Genomic DNA, 20655 nt, shown 5'->3' with positions numbered 1-20655 from the left:
ATGTGACAGAATTAATTAAAATAAATACAAAAATGACTAGACTTTTTCCAAAGCAAATTAATAACAAAATCAACATTATGAAATTGCATTAAACAGTAAAAGAAATTATATAAACTCTTAATAAAAACATATTTTATAATCAAATAAAATTTCACTTTGTCCAAAACACCAATTATAATATCCCAAAATTTTCCAATCAATTTAAACTTTTCGAAACATTTATTTTGTAAAAAAAAAACATCCGTCCATAATATAACTTAACCAATTTATAAAATTCAAATCCCCAATTTAGTAATTCCAAACATACTTTAGATAAACCCATTTGTTTGTAACTCGGTTATAACAGAATAATAAAAGCCTTAAAATATGTAATAACATTTATGACACGGACCCAATCTTCAACCGCGTCAGTGTACAGTTAAGTCGAACCCTTACCCTTGTTGGTACCTGATGTACATGTAATAATCATTTATAGAATAAAAGGGTAAGCACAAAGCTTAGTGACTTCCAACACAACATAACATTAGATATATTACACCCTACTCCTACTTATCATGCCACCAACAAAATATGCAAACATCCATATAACATATAAACATTAATATCATATATCCCGTGTCTATTTGGGAACAAATCCCAAACAACACCCAAATAAAGACTCGGTATCCAGTCGTCGAGTCCACGGACTTGGCGTTTCCGCCTTCGGTCCCCCTGACTTGGCACAATGGCCTTCGGTCAGTCGGCTCGGTATTCAGCCGTCGAGCCCCAACATATCGACTCGGTATTCAGCCGTCGAGCCCAAACATATCATGAATATACATTCCACATAACAAATAAGTACATCAAACATAACTAATGCAACAAGTATTACTTTAACTATCAACCATATAGTTCCTAGTCTCACCCGACCTAACAGTAGGCATATAATACTTTAAGGTTATGAAGTGAGGAACTCACCTCAAGTAGTCAAACACCCTTCAAATAATACAAACACCCCTTCACACCAGGTTAACCTTCAACTTCCTTATAATGACCAAAAAGAGTTAAGTTATGGTACTTTGATATCTCAAAAGTATAATGGCTTGAGTGTTATTTTTTTTTCAGATTTATACATAGAAATTATAGTATTGGTCGGGACCTATTTTATCCCCCTTAAACGCCTTATTTTTCAAAACTTTTTTATATTCATTAATTAAAGGTCATTATCTTTAAAAGTAGTATTCACACACCTCTGTACGATTTTTCTACAATTTTTGACGATTTTTACAAAACTGCCTCGCAAAACAGTTCATTACAGACCAGTCTGGGTAAATGGTCGATTTCACCCTAGTTAGGGGCATTTCTGGCCTTTGGTCAAAACTAATGAAATGTATAGGACTCAGAAACGAAACTCTGGCTTTTGGTTTCGACTAAAAAGGTTTTCGCATGGTCGAGATATCATCTCTCAAAGATATGGACAGATTAGGGTAAAATCCTGAAATCACACCTTTGTCTTTTTAGGGTTAATTTGACCTCTTAACCCATTAAGACCTATCCAATGAGGCTTATAATCAGTAAAATGAGTTCATAACAGTAGATTACTTCATTGATATAGAATTCAATGAAAATCTCAACCCCTTTTCTTTATATTTCTTGCATAAAACATCAAAATAAGTAAAATGCCCTCATGGGAAGAATACCAACTAGGGTTTAAGGTTTGGGACCAAAACAACCCATGTCACCACTTAGCCCTCAAAACACCTTGGAGCATCACTACCCACTGCCATAGTGGCAGTGGTGGCTGACGGTGACTGCCACCACCTTGGCGGTGGTGGTGGTGGTGAAGATTTCGTTTAAAGGTAGAAGAGAAAGAAGGAGAATAAGATTGCATGACTTACTTGAGAATGATGAATGTTTCTCCCTTGATGAAGATTTCTTAGCCTTCTTCCAACCTTCACTTTCGATGCTCCCTTCTTCTCCACTCCCGTTCTTTCTTTTCTCCCCTCTCACTCACAGCTACACAAAGAAAAACGGCACCCCCTTAACTTCATAGGGTTAGGCCGAAATTTTGAGGCTTAATAGGCCTTTTGGACGTGATTATGGGCTGCCCTAAGTTGGTGTCCGATCAAGAGGGGTCCAAGGCTTCAAAAACATAGCATTTGGCCCTTCAAGTTTGACATAACGGCTCCTCTAACACCAAAAACAATTCCATTGCACAATGGGTCCATAATTAGCCCTAATTACCCCACCCTATTATTATTTTTTTAATATAGTTAAATATACCAGAAATAATAAATAAAGTATAATAAATTCATGTACCATGAACCGGGGCGTTACACCAATCAAATTAATCTAATAGTCAAACTCAACTAGAAATCCTAAACATGCAATCAATAAAAAATATATCATTAATTATTTGTGCTTCTCATATCATTGACCATGTTTTTCACATCACCCAACTCTATCCTTTGTTTATGTATGGTTTCCTCTAGTTTCTGGATCTTTGAATAGAGATGATGATTTTCCGAACTACTATCTAGTGAAATGCATATTTGAAAAGAGTTTTCAAGAAAATTGGACCTGTCATATGATCTAAACCCATAAACTCTTTTCTTGCAATCATGTCCTCCAACAACAACTTGCTTTCAAGAACTTCCTCTCCTAGTAGTGCCAAATCCACACGTCGAGACACAAACAAATCCTACAATGTTATAGTACTTGCATTAGTATATAGTTTATACAATATTATAAGGATATTTTATGATGATATAATAGTTTTCATAAAATAATCATAAATAAAAATGAACGTAACATGCTATAATACTTAAAATAGACCTCCATTAGATCAAATGAAAATAAGATGCTAAAAAAATATTAACTAGTAAAAGACACTTACCGAATCTCGATCATAAGTCGAAAGTGCAGCTTAATATAACTTTTCGGGTGTCTCCAAGATGTGTCTTTAAACCGGCACATGATGATGGGTTCTGTAACGACTAAATTTTTTTTAAAAAACATAATATTAAATCCTCATAAAATAAAGACAGTCGTTACCCTGTGAAAACTACAATTAAGGTTATCAAAAACTTCCAACCATATTTATAAAATATTATTTCAAAGAAAACATTAGCGGAAGCAAAAACATCTCAGCTTTAAATACATAACAATTATAACACTTATTTAACTTGTGTTTCATAACTTTACTTTAAAATACTTTCATTTGCATTACTTTAACTTTTCTTTGGTTTTAGTGTTCTGTTTGGGACCTAAATTTGTAACTTTAAATCCATAGTTAGGTTCTGATAAAATTGTATTCATATAGTTCCCTCTTTTAGCTTTCTGGTAATATAAGGATCTTGTCCTAAAGATTTTTGGTTGATTTTATATCAATTTTACAAGTTAGCGAACTTGAGCTGTTACTTTCTGGACTCACATGAAAATGCGGTAACTTTTACTCTAGGAGGGTTAAGGTTTAAATCATAGGAAAAATTCATGGTATACAAGACATTATGATCTAACCATAACCTCTGAATTTTCACGAATCGGAGTTTTGAAGAATTAATTATGCACATCACAAGTTGATATATAATTTATGCAGCTTTCGTGACCGCTCAGTAATCAGTATTCTTTTAATAAATTGTACAATCCTACTAGGAATTAAATCAAGAACTTGATATGGAGGAAACTAGACGTCCATATCTAACTACATGATTTGGATTTTTAGCATTTGAAGTTCTGAGGAATTTGTTATGATTTTTAGAAGACAGCACATGAAATCTGTGACAGCATAGAGCCTTCTGAGAAAACTGACTATTTTACCCTCCAGGGTTTGGAATTTGGAAAATTGATTCAAAGTTTGAACAAACTAGACATACTAAGCATTCCAGAAAAGTAAGTCTCATAATTTTTAGATGTCCGGATTGCCTCAAACGGATTTTTGAAGTTGAAGGGCAGAATTGGAAAAATATGCCATTTTAGCTTTTCATTCATTTTTGTGCTTTATTAAGGACTTAATGGTTGAGTTTATAGTTTAACATTTTTAATACAATTATTGACTACATATGAGGTTTCCAAAATATACAAAACAACTTTACTCAAAAGCCTTAATGCGTGACTTAATGGAGTATAAAGTTAGGGCTTAACAAAATAATAATAAAAATGTATAAAGCTTCATTTCATGTATTAGCCTAGGACTTCCCTGGACCAAAATACCACAACCACCAACCCATGGTGGCCTGCGGTGGCAGGAGCTGACTCACACTGGCGGTAGGAGGCTGCCAGTATTGGCGGTCCTTGGTGGTTTCACGGTGGAAAGAAGAAAAAGAGATGAAGAATTACCCAATAGCTAGAATGAGATTGGAACACTCCTCCCGACACCCTTTTCCCTACAAGTAGCACCTCCAGTAACACCAAGTCCGATAGTACCCTCCTTCCGATCGCAACTGTCCTTCATGTTGACCCTTTTCTCGACCAGCAAATGAAAACACGCACATAATTTGGTCCTGGATCGATTAGGGTTAGATTAGGGCTTATAAACGTGTTTCTTGAAATCGTGGGCTGCCAAAAATCCAATCCCGATCCTCCCTAATTTATCCAGTCAAGTATAACGAAGAAAAACCTCAATTTTTCAATTTAGACCCTGATTTTCCCATAATGACGGAAAATACCCTCAAAACAAATTTATTTTCACAGAAGGTTTTCAACTGTGACACTTTTAGCCCCTAATTCTTCATTATCTTCCATTATTGATTCATGGATGTTATTTCAACTTAACTATTATTATTATTATTAATATTAATATTATTATTATTATTATTATTTTTTTTTTATTTAGCCACTTAATATTTATCGGATCTTTTTTATTCGTTTTTATCACCGATAAAATTCCTTAAAATTATTCTCCTTAATTATATAATTATTAATTTATTTAACACTCGATTCCTGTACCACTTATCATAAAAAAATAGAGCATTACAGGTTCATTTCCATTTCAATACATTTTCTATAAAAATAAGCCATGGTGACTTAAAATTGCATACTGGAAAATTTTATTGTATAATATTTATGGTTTTTATATTATAGTATAATAGCTATGACCTATGGTCTTGTAGCAAATTCTATAGCAACATAGCTACGGATTTTGACTCCGTAACAAATGTCGTAGCAAGCTAACTACAGACTTAGATGCGGTAGCAAATTTTGTAGCAAAATAGCTACAGATTTTGATTCTGTAACAACTTTCTGTAGCAAAGTAACTACAAACTTTAATTTGTAGCAACAGTTGTAGCAAAATACCTACGCCTTATAATTCCGTAGCAAATTTCGTAGCATGATAACTACGGACTCCGATTGCGAAGCAACATTCTGTAGTTATTCAAATATTAGCTATAGAATGAAATTTTGTAGTATATTCTGTAGCAAATATACCTACGTCTAACTAGTTTGTAGTATATTCCATAGTAGAATAGCTATGGTTTTTAATTCTGTAGCAAAATTCCGTAGTTATTCAAATATTACCTACGGAATGTAATTATGTAGCAAGTTTCATAGCAAAATAGCTACGACAAGCCATTCCATAGCATAATCCGTAGCAGAATAACTACGGATTTTACTTTCGTAGAAAATTTCCGTAGTTATTTCAACTTTTTCTTGTAGTGATTATTGAAGTTGTGGTGCACTTAAGCTTGTGGATCCAGATCTTACATCCCTTTGTACATCCTCAGAAGGTATAAAGCTCAAACCTTGATGAATTCTTTGCTAGATCTTGCAAGTTTATGAGTTTATTTCATTGTTTTCCCATATTCTTGGTCTTTTTTGGTATTAACTATGAGTAGCATTTCTAGACGTTTTGGAGTGTATTAAGTCATAAAAATGCAATCTTGGCCTCTTCGTTCCATCCATCCATGAGATTTAGGACTTAAGAATGAGTAAAAAGTTAGGGTTTTAGGTTTGAGCTCTCTTTAGCCACACAAAGGCATAAAGTTGGAGACTTAAAATGAAGATTGAAGAAAGATGCAAAACATGGGGCGTAATCTGGGCTATGCCCATCGTAGCCTGGTTTATTTCTTATTAATGTGTTACATAATTACATTAAATGATAAAAGAAAATAACAATAAACAAATATATCTTAACAAAAAAACAAACTTTTAACAAAAAAAAAAAAAAAGACAAAAATTGCATTTACTTTAGTGGTTATTTTACGCTTTAAATTAAATAATCTGTATGCATTTTTGTGTTTCCATTTTATGTTCGTAAATTGCATATATTACATATACATATATTTGTGTTTTCCAGAATTATTTATTTATTTATTTGTTTTATCATTGTCTAATGTTTTAGATGTTTTATAAGAATTACAAATATTTTACTAATAAATAAGAAACACTATTGTTTAATATATATATATATATATATATATATATATATATATATATTAAATCTGAAGGAGTTTATGAATAGTAACTTTCCATGTTTTTGGTTTTGACTACAAAACTTCACAGTAATCAGTGAGATGAAGAAAGGAAAAAAGATTGAGAGAAAAAATACCGTATATATAGTTTAGCAAGTTTGCTCCGACAGAGAGGAGACCGCAGAGGGAGAACTACAGTCGGCAGAAGTTAGCGGTGCAGTACGGCGAGTCGGAGACCGGCTGAACAGAAAGATATGGCGTACATAAGTGCCGAACAGTGCGGCGACCGGTGAAGGAGGTAGGCAGTTCTGTGATGGCGCTACTATTTCCGGCAGCCGGAATAATTTTTTAGGAATTTATTGTTTTCTTAAACTCAAATGTTGAGTTAAAAGAATAGTAAATTTCATTATGTTTTTAGTTTTTTATAGAGTTTTCAAGAGATAGATTCCTAGTTTACGTGGTCTCCTAATGAAATAAGATTTGTTTTGATTTTTTGAGTGATTTTCTGGATTCTTGGTTGAGTAGTTACAAAATTTCTTTATATAATTCCTGAATTTTTTGAATTAAAGCTCAAAACAGGGGGCTAATAAACCAATGTAGTAAATATTTGATTTATTTAACAGATAAACTATATATTTACAATATTAAGAACCTTAAAAGCAGGGTGGCCATGGCCCCTCCCGGTCCCAAAGAGCATCCGCCACTGTTCCATATTCCAGTTCTTTGTTATTTTAAGAGTAACCTACATTATTCGTCCCTCGTACAAGTGTCAAAAACACGTTTAGTCACTATTTTCAAAAGTTAACTTGGACAATCCCTCAATTGTTTAACACTTGCATGCTTCATCTCCAATATTGTTAGTAAGACCTACAAAGACGATATTGGTCTTTTTTTATTTACTAGTTATATATAATCAATTACATATTAATTTATTTATAAAAAGCAATGGACCCGAGGTCATACACCTTCTTGATCTCTCTGTTCAACCAAACACCACTGCTTGGTCAACTAGAAGCTAGAAGATTACCTCACCCCTCCTCATAGTTGTCAAAGCTAGTCCTCTTAGTCACCAGAGACGGAGACATCACCACGAAGAAAGAAGGAGATCAATAAGGAATAAACACCATGAATATCATTTTTTCGGCGACGTGGATGCATATCTGACCACTATAGACAATGAATGAGGAGATTCGCCATGAATCTCGTTTTTCTGGTGACTGGGTTTTTAGCATATGGGATTTCATGTTTATAGTAGCAGATGGAGGTGAATGTTTCAACATCTAAGATGTAGGTAAAGCGGTCGAAGGTGGTGTCTTTGTTCATCTCTAATAGAGGCGAAGGAGGGTAGGTGGCAGTCCTTGCCAAAACAACACCACCACTATAGATATGGAGAACTTATGTAATACATTTTCCCCAGGTACATTTCTTTGTGATTTTAAAGTTTATTTGTTTGGAAAATAAGGTTCCATGTGGGGCATAGACTATTAATTACACATGGCGTAATTCATTAAACACACATGGGGTTTTTATGCCCTACATTGGGCGTAACCTTGGTTATACAGGGCGTAATCGCGTAGGGTGCAAACCCTAATTTTCGGGGTTTTGAGCCCTATTTAACAACTATAACGCCTTGATACCTTTCTTATGACCAACCTCCATCCCCTTTAACCCCCATCTCGAAACCCTAATCCATTGGAGAGAGTTTTAAAGCTTGTGAGTGATTCTTGGTGCATTTTGATAGGTAAGGAAGGCCATTCACTCCAAGAAAAAGTCGAAATAACGACGGAAAAATTCTGTAGCTAAAACATGATATTCCGTAGTTAAAATGGATTAATGACGAAATTTGCTACGGATCCATTCTGTAGGCAAATTCTTCGTTAGTAAAGGTTCGTTATGGAATTCGTAGCACCTTCGCAACGGAATTTACAACAGACTTATTTCGTAGAAAACTTGCTATGGACTACATCCGTAGTAACAACGTAGCAAATTAACTACAATTTATTTCCGTAGCATGTCCGTAGTGAATTAACTACGCCCCGATCCGTAGTAAATCTGTCGCAAATTAACTACAAACTAAATTTGTAGCTAGTTTCTGTAGCAAATCCACTATGGGTAATGGCATAGCTAGTACTCCGTAGTAAATTTACTATGACCTAATTTTGTTACAAATTAACTACAAACTAGCCTCGTAGCTAATTTTCGTAGCAAATCAACTATGGGTAATATTGTAGCAAACATTCCATAGTGAATTTACTACGATTTATCAAATATGTTGTAGTAAATTTACCACAATCTACTTATGTTGCAGAAAAAATGTGACGGAATATGCTTCATAGCAACATCCATAACAATTCAACTACAAAAATGTGACAGAATTAATTAAAATAAATACAAAAATGACTAGACTTTTTCCAAAGCAAATTAATAACAAAATCAACATTATGAAATTGCATTAAACAGTAAAAGAAATTATATAAACTCTTAATAAAAACATATTTTATCATCAAATAAAATTTCACTTTGTCCAAAACACCAATTATAATATCCCAAAAATTTCCAATCAATTTAAACTTTTCGAAACATTTATTTTGTAAAAAAAAAACATCCGTCCATAATATAACTTAACCAATTTATAAAATTCAAATCCCCAATTTAGTAATTCCAAACATACTTTAGATAAACCCATTTGTTTGTAACTCGGTTATAACAGAATAATAAAAGCCTTAAAATATGTAATAACATTTATGACACGGACCCAATCTTCAACCGCGTCAGTGTACAGTTAAGTCGAACCCTTACCCTTGTTGGTACCTGATGTACATGTAATAATCATTTATAGAATAAAAGGGTAAGCACAAAGCTTAGTGACTTCCAACACAACATAACATTAGATATATTACACCCTACTCCTACTTATCATGCCACCAACAAAATATGCAAACATCCATATAACATATAAACATTAATATCATATATCCCGTGTCTATTTGGGAACAAATCCCAAACAACACCCAAATAAAGACTCGGTATCCAGTCGTCGAGTCCACGGACTTGGCGTTTCCGCCTTCGGTCCCCCTGACTTGGCACAATGGCCTTCGGTCAGTCGGCTCGGTATTCAGCCGTCGAGCCCCAACATATCGACTCGGTATTCAGCCGTCGAGCCCAAACATATCATGAATATACATTCCACATAACAAATAAGTACATCAAACATAACTAATGCAACAAGTATTACTTTAACTATCAACCATATAGTTCCTAGTCTCACCCGACCTAACAGTAGGCATATAATACTTTAAGGTTATGAAGTGAGGAACTCACCTCAAGTAGTCAAACTCCCTTCAAATAATACAAACACCCCTTCACACCAGGTTAACCTTCAACTTCCTTATAATGACCAAAAAGAGTTAAGTTATGGTACTTTGATATCTCAAAAGTATAATGGCTTGAGTGTTATTTTTTTTTTCAGATTTATACATAGAAATTATAGTATTGGTCGGGACCTATTTTATCCCCCTTAAACGCCTTATTTTTCAAAACTTTTTTATATTCATTAATTAAAGGTCATTATCTTTAAAAGTAGTATTCACACACCTCTGTACGATTTTTCTACAATTTTTGACGATTTTTACAAAACTGCCTCGCAAAACAGTTCATTACAGACCAGTCTGGGTAAATGGTCGATTTCACCCTAGTTAGGGGCATTTCTGGCCTTTGGTCAAAACTAATGAAATGTATAGGAATCAGAAACGAAACTCTGGCTTTTGGTTTCGACTAAAAAGGTTTTCGCATGGTCGAGATATCATCTCTCAAAGATATGGACAGATTAGGGTAAAATCCTGAAATCACACCTTTGTCTTTTTAGGGTTAATTTGACCTCTTAACCCATTAAGACCTATCCAATGAGGCTTATAATCAGTAAAATGAGTTCATAACAGTAGATTACTTCATTGATATAGAATTCAATGAAAATCTCAACCCCTTTTCTTTATATTTCTTGCATAAAACATCAAAATAAGTAAAATGCCCTCATGGGAAGAATACCAACTAGGGTTTAAGGTTTGGGACCAAAACAACCCATGTCACCACTTAGCCCTCAAAACACCTTGGAGCATCACTACCCACTGCCATAGTGGCAGTGGTGGCTGACGGTCACTGCCACCACCTTGGCGGTGGTGGTGGTGGTGAAGATTTCGTTTAAAGGTAGAAGAGAAAGAAGGAGAATAAGATTGCATGACTTACTTGAGAATGATGAATGTTTCTCCCTTGATGAAGATTTCTTAGCCTTCTTCCAACCTTCACTTTCGATGCTCCCTTCTTCTCCACTCTCGTTCTTTCTTTTCTCCCCTCTCACTCACAGCTACACAAAGAAAAACGACACCCCCTTAACTTCATAGGGTTAGGCCGAAATGTTGAGGCTTAATAGGCCTTTTGGACGTGATTATGGGCTGCCCTAAGTTGGTGTCCGATCAAGAGGGGTCCAAGGCTTCAAAAACATAGCATTTGGCCCTTCAAGTTTGACATAACGGCTCCTCTAACACCAAAAACAATTCCATTGCACAATGGGTCCATAATTAGCCCTAATTACCCCACCCTATTATTATTTTTTTAGTATAGTTAAATATACCAGAAATAATAAATAAAGTATAATAAATTCATGTACCATGAACCGGGGCGTTACACCAATCAAATTAATCTAATAGTCAAACTCAACTAGAAATCCTAAACATGCAATCAATAAAAAATATATCATTAATTATTTGTGCTTCTCATATCATTGACCATGTTTTTCACATCACCCAACTCTATCCTTTGTTTATGTATGGTTTCCTCTAGTTTCTGGATCTTTGAATAGATTTGATGATTTTCCGAACTACTATCTAGTGAAATGCATATTTGAAAAGAGTTTTCAAGAAAATTGGACCTGTCATATGATCTAAACCCATAAACTCTTTTCTTGCAATCATGTCCTCCAACAACAACTTGCTTTCAAGAACTTCCTCTCCTAGTAGTGCCAAATCCACACGTCGAGACACAAACAAATCCTACAATGTTATAGTACTTGCATTAGTATATAGTTTATACAATATTATAAGGATATTTTATGATGATATAATAGTTTTCATAAAATAATCATAAATAAAAATGAACGTAACATGCTATAATACTTAAAATAGACCTCCATTAGATCAAATGAAAATAAGATGCTAAAAAAATATTAACTAGTAAAAGACACTTACCGAATCTCGATCATAAGTCGAAAGTGCAGCTTAATATAACTTTTCGGGTGTCTCCAAGATGTGTCTTTAAACCGGCACATGATGATGGGTTCTGTAACGACTAAATTTTTTTTAAAAAACATAATATTAAATCCTCATAAAATAAAGACAGTCGTTACCCTGTGAAAACTACAATTAAGGTTATCAAAAACTTCCAACCATATTTATAAAATATTATTTCAAAGAAAACATTAGCGGAAGCAAAAACATCTCAGCTTTAAATACATAACAATTATAACACTTATTTAACTTGTGTTTCATAACTTTACTTTAAAATACTTTCATTTGCATTACTTTAACTTTTCTTTGGTTTTAGTGTTCTGTTTGGGACCTAAATTTGTAACTTTAAATCCATAGTTAGGTTCTGATAAAATTGTATTCATATAGTTCCCTCTTTTAGCTTTCTGGTAATATAAGGATCTTGTCCTAAAGATTTTTGGTTGATTTTATATCAATTTTACAAGTTAGCGAACTTGAGTTGTTACTTTCTGGACTCACATGAAAATGCGGTAACTTTTACTCTAGGAGGGTTAAGGTTTAAATCATAGGAAAAATTCATGGTATACAAGACATTATGATCTAACCATAACCTCTGAATTTTCACGAATCGGAGTTTTGAAGAATTAATTATGCACATCACAAGTTGATATATAATTTATGCAGCTTTCGTGACCGCTCAGTAATCAGTATTCTTTTAATAAATTGTACAATCCTACTAGGAATTAAATCAAGAACTTGATATGGAGGAAACTAGACGTCCATATCTAACTACATGATTTGGATTTTTAGCATTTGAAGTTCTGAGGAATTTGTTATGATTTTTAGAAGACAGCACATGAAATCTGTGACAGCATAGAGCCTTCTGAGAAAACTGACTATTTTACCCTCCAGGGTTTGGAATTTGGAAAATTGATTCAAAGTTTGAACAAACTAGACATACTAAGCATTCCAGAAAAGTAAGTCTCATAATTTTTAGATGTTCGGATTGCCTCAAACGGATTTTTGAAGTTGAAGGGCAGAATTGGAAAAATATGCCATTTTAGCTTTTCATTCATTTTTGTGCTTTATTAAGGACTTAATGGTTGAGTTTATAGTTTAACATTTTTAATACAATTATTGACTACATATGAGGTTTCCAAAATATACAAAACAACTTTACTCAAAAGCCTTAATGCATGACTTAATGGAGTATAAAGTGTGACACCCAAATTTTTTTTTTTTTTTTTTTTTTTTTTTTTTTTTTTTGCAACAATTTTAAACTTTTAAAACCCATCTTAAATTAAATTAAAACAACTGAAATAGTCATAACATAATCCATCAGCTTAATAACCATATAAAATAAGTGCGGAAGTAATAATAATAATAAGGTCCCAACAAAATAACTAGTAGCGATGTCCCGATGCTCCATGTCAAGCCTTAGCCTCTTTAATCTTAACACCTGAAAAGTTATAAGGGAAAAACGTAAGCACAAAGCTTAGTGAATTCAAACACAGACATTGTACCAACATTCATATTTACTAGCCCTAATCCATTTTCCAATTATAACGATAAAGACAAAGAACGAATCAATGTCTATATTACGAGAAGGACTTGTAGGTTTGAACCGCACCGGGAAGATCCCGTATCATTTGGCCCTAATCACCGCACCTCACGAAGAGTATTACGTTGGTGATCTTACCTACCCACCGCACCGGTAAATCCGTATCCTTTGGTGGTGTCCCCATATCCATAATTAGTTACATACAGTGCACATGTACGAATTAAAACAATACTTATATAGCATGCTTTTATAATAAATTCAAATAATCACACACGAGCTAACTAGCAAACACAATCATCAATACAACGGTGTGAGAGAACTCACCTTGAGTGAGTATTAAGGATGGCTAACAATCAAATAATGCTACCAAGCTTGAGCAAACTTCAAAACCTCGCCTAAGAAGGACTAAAGGTTAGAAACGAGAAGTAATGAAGCTATGAGTTGAGAAAAGAGTAATCACAGCAAGGTCTCTAAAACAGACCTGCTGTTCAAAACGGATTTACTCCAAAATATAAAATAGAAACATAGCTTTAACTAAATTTTATAGGAAACTATGATTGCTCAGGATTCCATAACTATAAAGAACTCATTCTAACTCCAAAAGATGAATTAAATATGAATTTTACAAAATGGTGTATCACTTCTGTCTCCAACAATACAGTCAAGTGATGTTGGCCAATTCTACCCAACTTGTGAGTAGAATTCGTCCAAAAGAAAATTAAGAGAAGTAAAGGACATACAAGTGAAAGTCTCAGAGTTGGAATTGAATGAAAAGTATCTCTCAAACTCCAGATATAAAATTCACATTGTGGACAATCACAGCACTAGCAAAAGCTGGTGACTGCCCACTGACCTGGAGTGTGGATCAATTCTAACCAATTTATAATTGGAAATAACACCCCATATTCTCCAGATCTTAAATTCATAATATAAGGAACATATAGAAACTTGGAATCACTCTGGATCCTTTTCCAAGCCTTAGAAATGATGAAAACAAAATGACATATCAGAACAGACCCGGATCAGACCTAACAGCAAAGATGCCATTCTTTCACATAGATAAAGCCCTTATCAGTGAGGTTGGCCTTCTTAAGAAAGTTAGCCAACTCAATGTGTGAACTTTTGGAACTGGTTTGGGGTCCGTTTGAGTTCTAGAGCTCCAGATATGATTTTTACAAAATGACTACAGATCTGATGGAAAACAGAATCGTAGCCACCCGTGATTCCTTTTTGGCTTATCCATCCTTCTCCTTTTGAAACACATTTTAAGATGTGTTCATCATCCCAATTCAGTCCCCATGATAATGGTGGTACTAAAAAGGGTTAGGGATCATTAGGATTTCATTTAGCCTCAAGGATGTAATAATAATCAACATGAAAATAAACATAAGCACATAAAATCATCATTCTCCCTTTTAGGGTTTCCATGATCTTTTGCCACATGTAATCCCCTAGATCCATCATCCACCATATATGGGGTGAAGATAGGATCTTGAGATGATGTATAACATACAATTACAAATAAAATAAGAAGGAGAAGAGGTGAAGATGAAATCATAAAACTAGAACAAGGTTATGAATCAAGTTGTAAGAAAGGATAAGGAGGTTCATACCAATACGAATCAAGGCTGGAAATGAACAAGAATTAAGCTCCAAATAGCCCCTTGGCTGCTCTTGATCCCAAAGAGAGAGAGGGGGACGATTTTTGAGAGAGAGGGAGGGTTTAGAGTGTTTTCCTTGTGTGTGTACCAAATGATTCAATTTACACATTAAGTACTATTAACTAGATGGACATTGCAAATAGGCCCATAGTCCATGGACTTCAAAAAGGAGTTTACAAGATGATCAAAAGAGTCCAATAACATAAGAAATTAGACATTGGTTAAATAAATTAACCCAAGGTTACAAGGATAATTAAATTAAAATAACCAAACGTACCGAGAAAACCCGGGGCGTTACAACTCTCCCCCACTATGAACGGACTTCGTCCTCGAAGTCAAAACCTAGAAACAGATCCGGATAATGAGTCCGCATCTCGCATTCCGGTTCCCAAGTCCATTCCGAACCCTTCCTATGTTGCCATTGCACCTTAACCAGGTTTATGGTCTTGTTGCGGAGAGCTTTCGTCTTTCGTTCTAAAATAGCGATTGGTTTCTCAACATAATTGAGACGCTCGTCAATTTGTATGTCCTCCAGTGGTATCACAGCGGTCTCATCAACAACGCATTTTCGTAACTGAGACACATGGAACGTATTATGAATTAGACTAAGCTCGTCAGGAAGCTCTAAACGGTAAGCCACCTTCCCCACACGAGCTATGACCTTGTAGGGTCCAATGAATCGGGGTCCGAGCTTTCCCCGCTTCCGAAATCGAATCACACCTTTCCAGGGGGAGACTTTAAGCAACACATAATCTCCCACCTGGAACTCAAGATTGGAGCGTCTTTTGTCAGCATAACTTTTCTGACGACTGCTCGCTGTGACCAAATGATCCCGAATCACTTGGATTTTCTCCGTAGTCTGTAGCACGATATCAGTACTCCCAAGTACCCTCTGCCCAACCTCGCCCCAACAAACGGGCGTCCTGCACTTCCTCCCGTACAAGGCTTCATACGGAGGCATTTTAATGCTTGAGTGATAGCTGTTGTTATAAGAAAACTCAGCTAGATGTAGATGGTCATCCCAACTACCCCCAAAATCAATTGCACACGCCCTAAGCATGTCCTCCAAGGTCTGAATCGTCCGCTCACTCTGCCCGTCTGTCTGCGGATGGAAGGCGGTACTAAAATGTAATCGTGTGCCCAATTCCTCTTGAAACTTCCTCCAGAACCGAGAGGTAAATCGGGTGTCTCGATCGGAGATGATAGAAACGGGCACCCCATGTAATGAGACAATCTCCCGAACAAAGATCTCGGCTAATTTCTCCGCCGATGAGCTCTCCTTTATAGCGAGAAAGTGAGCACTCTTAGTCAAACGATCAACAATCACCCATATTGTATCTGATCCTCGGGCAGTTCTAGGAAGTTTTGTAATGAAGTCCATGGTTAGATGCTCCCATTTCCATTCAGGAATCTCCAATGGTTGCAACTTCCCATGCGGTTTCTGGTGTTCCGCCTTGACCTTTCGACAGGTCATACATTCTTCCACAAATCGAGCCACATCATTCTTCATTCCATGCCACCAGTAAGCCTCATGAAGGTCCCGATACATTTTAGTAGCACCAGGATGGATAGAAAATTTTGACTTATGAGACTCATCCATTAGGGTTTTCCGATTTCCCCCGGTATATGGAACCCAAATCCTACCGTAGCGAGTCAGCAAACCACGCCCGTCTCGTTCCATCTTAGGCAACTCTTTCCCAATCTTCTCACGCCTGATGTTTTCCTCCAGTATTGCCGTCTTTTGGGCATCCCGGATTAGATCTAACAAAGACGACACCATCGTGATCCGGAGACACTTAGCTCGAATTGGTTCGGCAGATTGTTTACGACTAAGAGCATCAGCTACCACATTAGCTTTACCGGGGTGGTAGTGAATTTCACAATCATAATCTTTTACCACATCTAACCATCGGATCTGCCTCATATTCAAATCCCGCTGCTCGAACAAATATTTTAGACTCTTATGGTCAGTGTATATGATAAACTTCACTCCATAGAGATAGTGTCTCCAAATCTTAAGAGCGAAAACAACAGCCCCAAGCTCCAAATCATGAGTGGGGTAGTTTCGTTCGTGGGGTTTCAGCTGTCGGGAGGCATAGGCTATCACCCTATCTCGTTGCATTAACACGGCACCAAGACCTTGAAGCGATGCATCACAGTAAACCACCATATCCTCAACCCCATCAGGTAAGGCCAAAATCGGAGCTTCACACAATCGTTTCCTTAACTCATCAAACGCCAGTTGCTGCTCCGGGCCCCAAACGAATTTCATTGATTTCTTGGTCAATCGGGTGAGTGGTAAGGCGATTTTAGAGAAATTTTCAATGAACCTCCGGTAATAACCGGCTAAACCCAAGAAACTGCGAATTTCAGAAGGTGTTTTCGGAATCTTCCATTGTTTAACCACATCAACCTTGGCTTGATCGACCTTGATACCTTGTTTGTTTACCACATGCCCCAAGAACTGAACTTCTTCCAACCAAAATTCACATTTTGAAAATTTAGCATGAAGCCTTTCTCTTGCCAGAGTTTCCAGAATCTCCCGAAGGTGTTGCTGATGCTCCTCTTTGCTCTTAGAATAGACTAAGATATCATCTATGAACACTATGACCGAACGGTCAAGCATCAGGCTACACACCCGGTTCATGAGATCCATGAACGCTGCGGGTGCATTGGTGAGCCCAAAAGGCATCACCACGAATTCAAAGTGCCCATATCGAGTACGGAATGCTGTTTTCTCAATGTCTTCTTCACGAACACGCATCTGATGGTAACCGGAACGTAAATCAATCTTGGAAAACCAAGATGCTCCCTGAAGCTGATCGAAAAGATCGTCAATACGTGGCAAAGGGTACCTATTCTTTATCGTGCGCTTGTTTAGCTCCCTATAATCAATACACATTCGCTGGGATCCATCTTTCTTCTTCACAAAGAGAATAGGAGCACCCCAAGGCGAGCAGCTTGGCCGTATAAACCCTTTATCACTTAGATCTTGAAGTTGATCTTGGAGCTCTTTCATTTCAGGTGGTGCCAAGCGGTAAGGAGATTTCGCTACCGGAGTCGCACCTGGCACCAAATCAATGCGAAACTCCACTTGCCGAACAGGTGGCAAGCCAGGGAGTTCCTCCGGAAAGACATCGCTGAAGTCGGAAACGATAGGAACGTCGTCTAGTGCTATAGCAGAAGAGCAAGAAGCCATAGCCAGGCGGGGAATGTCCCCCTGAATAATAAGTTCTCCACCTCTAGGGTTTTGAACACGAACTTGCTTCTTACGACAGTGGATTTCCGCATCAAACGCATCAAGCCAATCCATGCCTACGATAACGCAGAGCTCTCGCATCGCAATAGGGATAAGATCGATAGGGAATTCAACTCCAGAAAACTCGAGAGTGCAACCCCGATAGACATCGGTGACATAAATAGTGCGATTGTCGGCAACTTCGACAACCATTGGGCGAGCCAATTTTCCGATACTACACCCCAGACGATTAATAAACGTGCGAGATACAAAAGAATGGGTAGCACCGCTATCAAACATAACAACAGCAGGCTCGGAATCTAGCAAATAAGTGCCTGATTTACCACATACAATCATGTAAACAATTCTAATTACCATTTATTAAATAATGGCAGGAGAGAAAAGAAAAAAAAAAAAAAAAAAAAAAAAAGAAATTTACCTGCCACTGTCGCGGTAACCACCGGCTCATCCGCAGTCATCTGGTGAGCACGACCTCGTGTCACCATAGTGGGTCCCTTAGAAGACGATGCAATTGCAGGATTTGTACCCCCGCTTCCTTTACCAACCTTCAACTTTGGACATTCGGGCTTCTTGTGTCCCGTCTCGTTGCAGTGATAGCAGACGGGAGCAGCAGAAGTAATCTGAGGAACTGCACTCGCAGGGGGAGCCCTACAATTCTTCCAATGATGCCCTGGCTTTTTACAGTTGTAGCATATCAACGGATTTTTCTCGCCCTGACTTGAAGACGGCCTGTACTCATACCTTGACTTACCACCCTGCTTTTGCTTTTTCTGGGCATCTCCGGATGTCTTGGAGGAGGTGTCATTGGCCTTCCTCTTGGTCTGGGTCTGCAACTCGATTTCCCTCCTCCTCGCTGCATCCATGATCGCAGATAAAGTCGGGAACTCCTGCATGCTAACGAATTCCCGAATCTCGGTACGTAGAATGGTAGTGTACTGGCTGACCAACCAGGCCTCATTCCCAGCAAATGAGGGACAAAAAGATAGCATCTCCAAGAACTTGGCGTTCAAGTCGCTAACAGACTCGGTAGTTTGCTGTAAGGCCATGAACTCTTGCTGCATCCGCTGCTGCTCCACCTTGGGCACATATTGTGCCTCGAACCTCTCCACAAATTGGGCCCAAGACATGGCCCTCACTTCTTCCTCGTTTAATAGAGCGGTGATGGTGTTCCACCATGTCTTTCCCCTTTTTCGCAGCTGATTCATGGCGATCACAACTTTGTACTGGTCCGGACACCCAACAGTCATGAAGGCGCCCTCAACATCTGACACCCAATGCTTAGCAGCAACTGGGTCGGATTCACCATTCCAAAGAGGAGGGCTACACTTGTTGAACTTCTCGAAGTAGTATGCCGAATCCCGAACGGGCGGAGCCGATAACGCTCCCCCGGGAATAGCTGCGAGGCGCTCATCCAGAAGAGCTTTGACCTGGTTGATTATGTCATTGGTCACGCCCGGGATTAATTCATTGAAAGCGTTATTGAATTCCTCAGCGACAATATTCCTAACTTGCTCCATTTGGAGCTGATTAAGGCGAGCAGGCGGAGCCATCTGTATCCGTAGAAGGAGGAAAATATTTAGAAATAATTCAGCCTAGATATTTCTAGGAAGACGAAACACTCAGCTTGCCGAAAATTTCTCAACCTTGCCCCGACCCGAAACCGGCACCGATGTTTCAAATAGTAGGGGCCCTTCTACTATCTTCCACACAAGTTCCAATTTCGCAATCGCGTCTAGTTTCAAAATTTCCAGCTCGCTCTAGCCGTTAATTTTACATCTCTCTCACATGTTAACATTAAATAAGTGTGTAATCTAGCATTTTAAGACTAGTAGAATCCAATTCATAGTCAACAATTTAACATAAACATTTAACATAAGAAATAAGGCTTACTTGGCTGGCCGACTGGCACACCGCGACATCTTTCACTACTAGTCTTCAGAAAATTTGAAAAATCTTTTAAAAAAAAGAGAATAAACTATTATAGAGCCTCAAATTTGAGTCTAGAACATCCACAAGAATGCCTAGTTCCCTCAAACTGTGGCTCTGATACCAACTTGTGACACCCAAAATTTTTTTTTTTTTTTTTTTTTTTTTTTTTTTTTGCAACAATTTTAAACTTTTAAAACCCATCTTAAATTAAATTAAAACAACTGAAATAGTCATAACATAATCCATCAGCTTAATAACCATATAAAATAAGTGCGGAAGTAATAATAATAATAAGGTCCCAACAAAATAACTAGTAGCGATGTCCCGATGCTCCATGTCAAGCCTTAGCCTCTTTAATCTTAACACCTGAAAAGTTATAAGGGAAAAACGTAAGCACAAAGCTTAGTGAATTCAAACACAGACATTGTACCAACATTCATATTTACTAGCCCTAATCCATTTTCCAATTATAACGATAAAGACAAAGAACGAATCAATGTCTATATTACGAGAAGGACTTGTAGGTTTGAACCGCACCGGGAAGATCCCGTATCATTTGGCCCTAATCACCGCACCTCACGAAGAGTATTACGTTGGT

This window comes from Lactuca virosa, chromosome 5 (genome assembly GCF_052849685.1).
Source record: "Lactuca virosa cultivar CGN04683 chromosome 5, Lactuca_virosa_CGN04683_v6, whole genome shotgun sequence".
NCBI classification, from domain to species: Eukaryota; Viridiplantae; Streptophyta; class Magnoliopsida; order Asterales; family Asteraceae; genus Lactuca; species Lactuca virosa.
The sequence above is the reverse complement of the archived record's forward strand: the minus strand, read 5'-3'. Positions refer to the sequence as shown.